The sequence below is a fragment of the Octodon degus genome, unplaced genomic scaffold, assembly GCF_000260255.1.
Source record: "Octodon degus isolate 3935 unplaced genomic scaffold, OctDeg1.0 scaffold00095, whole genome shotgun sequence".
NCBI classification, from domain to species: Eukaryota; Metazoa; Chordata; class Mammalia; order Rodentia; family Octodontidae; genus Octodon; species Octodon degus.
Window position 1 is genome coordinate 2,728,867 of NW_004524671.1, and position 4,415 is coordinate 2,733,281.

A 4,415-nucleotide genomic window follows, 5' to 3' on the forward strand; every position below is an offset into this window, starting at 1 on the left:
ACCAGGCAACCAGTTTCTGTCTCTGTCGTGAAGACTTTGTCTCATGCACCATGTAGGCTTTTATGTCAGCTTCTTTCTCTCAGCAGAGCATTTCAAGTTTCAGCATCATGGATCAGTACTTTATTTCTTTTTATCATTCAATTCCTTAAAATATTTAGAGTGGAGCTCTGGTGTAATTGCTCCATTATTTGCCCAATGCATTTAATGAATGTGAAAATGAGGTTATAAAATGATGACCTCAATGATCCTCACCCAATCTGATAAAAGTTTGGGAAATGTTGCAAAGAGTTATTCGCTTTACTTTAAAAGCCTTTTAAACAGAAGTGACATGACATTATTTTCTTGCCAATTAATTTAAATGAGTTAAAAGAAAATGAATGCCCATTAAGGCAAATGTTAAATGGGTTCCAGTTGTTCTTAAAAAAGGGGAAGATTACATGTTAGTCATATCTGATATAGACATATCAAAATATTGTTTACAGTTCAAGGCACAAATATTTAATTGTATTTCTTGAGAGTCAGAGAGCTGCTTAGTTCTTGCATATTCCTGTTGAAAAATTCTTCTAGCCAATGTATTAATGCAATGTAAACAACAGAAGTTGATAGTTAAGCATAGTTCAAATATTGGGTCTAAAAACACCAGTGGAAAAAACTTTTCATCGCTTGCCAAAACATTGTTCTGATCCGGTTCGCTTTCAGCTGAGTGGCACTTTTACTGTTAAATGGAAAGAGATTGTTTGAGAGGGATGAAAGCCAATTTTGTTAAGTACTTACACACACTAAAAGCCGTTCTAAGCGTCTCACATCATAGATCATTCTTGTCTCCCCATTTTACATTTTACGTATGTGAAGATCAAGGTTCAAAGTGTTTTTGTCATCTGCTGAAAGGCACACAGCGGTAAATATTACCAAGAATTCAATTCCAAATCTGTCACACTGAAGTCTGCTATAGAACTTGATATTAATAAAAACAGCACTAAATTAAAAATTCAGAGAATTTTTTAGTTAATACTCCTCCACTACCTTTGAAGCAGATGGATCGCTTCTTACATATGAGCATTCATTTTCACAATCCTACAAGGCAGAAGTTCGGCTACATGATCTCTGCGTGGATTTCCTATTAAGGAAGCTACTAGGAAGCGTGAATATGTTCAGCTGGAAGGGCATGGAAAGTAGTGATAGGGGGAATGTCACATGAATGTCCAAATATGCCAAAATGAAACCCATTAATATGTGTAATCAATATGCACTAATGAAACTTACAAAAAAGTAAAATAAAATGTTCTATTAAACTGAAATCCTACAATAATCGATATCGCAATATATGAATGGTGCCACCGAGTGGCAGTAGAGAGTACTAGTTTTTTGTTTTTTGTTTTGTTGTTGTTGTTGTTGTTGTTGTTGTTGTTGTTGTTGTTTTGCTGTGGAGGGTGCGTTTCACATTCGACCTCACCACCCAAAGTTCCTATCTATTAACATAAATATCGAAGCATAGCATTGGTGTTATTTACTTCAGCGTGAGGCTTTAAACTGCGGCTGTGCATCAGATGAGGATCGTCTGTGGGTTTTCAACTGTGCGGGTACAGATTCTACAAAAGATACTCTGCAGGTAAGGGTTTGATCAGCTGGCCGTGGGTAGGGGTGGGGCTGGTTGCTGTTTTTACTTCCGCGGGTGATTCTGATATAGAGCCATTTAGGATTAGCAAATATATAGACAGTGTAAAATCTGCTTAGACTAACAGTTGACATCTTATAATTAGCCTCTTGATGCTGCTTTGAATGCATTTATACTTGTCGCATGCATGATTTTATGAATATTTTTCTTCTTTGAATTCATCATCTAGCTCGTCCTAAACAATTAGCCCTTTGTCCTCCCTCTCACTTTAACTGGTTTTGCGGGGGCTCATGCCTTGACTGCCCTAAGTGTTCAGACTTCCATGAAATGCCTACAGGTAATTTCCACCACCAAAACCCAACGTCTCTCTTTTCTCCCTCAAGTTGAGAAATGGAACCCACACACTTCGTGAGATATCTCACAATAACTTTCTGGGCTCAAAAACTTGCTAGAAGGAAATCCACTTTCCTCTGAAAATAAGACTGAACTGGAAAATAGGTGTTGGCCGTTACCATGGTGATAACCAGTGTCAAGCAGAAGGTGACAGATACCTCACTGTTCTCTTGCTGGGTGGTAATGCTGTAATGGCAGGTAAGGCGAGGTGACTGGGGCCAGCAATTTGGCCTTTCATTATCAAAGCTGATAATTTTTTGGCTAGGTCTTATTCTGAGGAAAATAGGGCACTGGAAACTTGTCCTCTGTAATTCAGTTTATGTTCAGTTCGAGTGTATGCAAAGTGTATAGCTGCCAGCACAGTGGACAAGTCTGCGCCACACCACACTTGGTGTCTTATAGACTGGGAAGGAAAAATTGTTTCCTAAAAGCTCAGCAGAATCATACTGGCGTCAAATTACCACTAGAGAAAAAAAAAAAAAAAAAAAAACACTGTAAAATGCCTAGTAAATCTGTATTAAGTAAATATCATTCAGATTACTCCATAATCATGACAGTCCCTAGGCAAACACATAGATACACACACTCACTCTCTACTGACTCCTCTCTATAGAAGTTAACATTATGGGATATGAACACTCTCCTTACCTTCTCTTCTGAGAAATCCTTAAAGCAATTCTCACTGGAAGAGGTAAATTTGAAAAGTTCATACAATTAAAAAAAAAAAATTGTAAGCCTAGATGGGAGTAACTCCAGCTTGTGTTGGTGAGAAACCTTTCACAGGAGAAAAACTGTGTACCTTGCAGCGAGCAGAAGAGGGAAACACCTGCATTTGTGTCCTCCTCAGACCCTCAGCCCTGCTGTGCAAGGAAACCACAACTGGAAAGGAGGAGATAAAGTCGTGGAACCAGTTGGTTTGAAAATCCCGGCAAGACTCACTTAGACTAAGGAGTACAATCAGTGCTGCTCTGGTTTCTGTTGCCCAAATATCTATTCATTTCTCTTTTCCTTTGATTTTTCCCTTTTTTTCTGATTTGCTAGAATTTTATACTGTTTTTAACTCTGCACATCTCTTCTCCAATGGATCAGGGGCCTGTTAATATTATTTATAAAATCTGTTCAGCACAAAATTCTTTTTATAAGATCAAGCTGGGAGACTATTTACTTAATGACAACTTTTTTAGTTTTTACAGAGAATAGAACTGTTTTTTAAAGGAACATTAGAAGGGCGAGCCAGACAACTCAGCAGACTACAGCTCCTGCTTAGGCAGGCTCAGGGACTGGGCTCAATCCCTGGCCAGCCACGTTGACCCCGCCCCCGGAGTGTGCTGAGACAGTGACTGAGACTGGGTATGGTGGCCTGCTCCTGTCATCCCAGCACTTGGGAGGCTGAAAACAGGAAGATCACTATGAGTCTGATCTGTGTAGTGAAACCCTATAGACCCTGAACTAAATATATATATGAATAAAGTTAAAAACAATACAGAATTTCAGTAAGCAAAATGATAGGAATTCAACAGTGATTGCTATATTGCATATATTTGTCCTTAAATTAGTTGCAAAAATTGCCAAGTAGGCAGCTTTAAGGGCTATTTAAGGATATTGCTCCCCTCCAAAGATGTAAAGTTCACTCCTTCTTACCGTTTCTTTCTTTTAGCTCTAGAGTTTTACCTATTTCATGGAAATCTCTATTCCTGTGATTTCACTTCATATGAATGTGAATTAATCACCTAAACCTCCTCTTCTGGTGTGTTTTCCCAACACTGACTTTGAAACAATTCACAGTTTTGCTATTTTTCTGTAATGTCAAGCTCAATCTTTAATAACATAGTCCAAAAGTATTCACTAGCTACATAAGACTATTGAGAGCCTAAGATGTGCTCTTAAATCCAAATTGCATACCCGATTTCAAATTTTCACATTTGAAAAAGTTGTAAAATATCTCTAAATTTTCTTATGTTACATGTAGAAATAATAATATTTTGGTTACCCTGGATTAAATAAAATGCAGTATTAAAGCATCATCTGTTTTTAAGCACGCATAAAAATATTAAAACCACATTTGTGGCTCACATTATTTTTGTTAGACAGCACTACTATGTTACTTTGGACTATTAGTACCTATGCTACATTGCCATACAGGTTTTATGACTAAAATTTTTCTTATTAACATGGAGGGTAATTTCACTACTTTTTTTTCACCTACTGGCAAATCTCCTTTTTCAAAGCTATTTATGAATTCCAATTCCTCGAAATAAAATTGAGCCAGCACTTTCACTGCATATAAACTAATTTTTTAGGGCAATTGAAAATAACTAATATTGTTTGGTGTTAGGATATATCATTCAAGAAAAAATTTTTATCTCTTCTTTTAAGAATTTTTTCTAATTTTCTCCTCTCAGATATT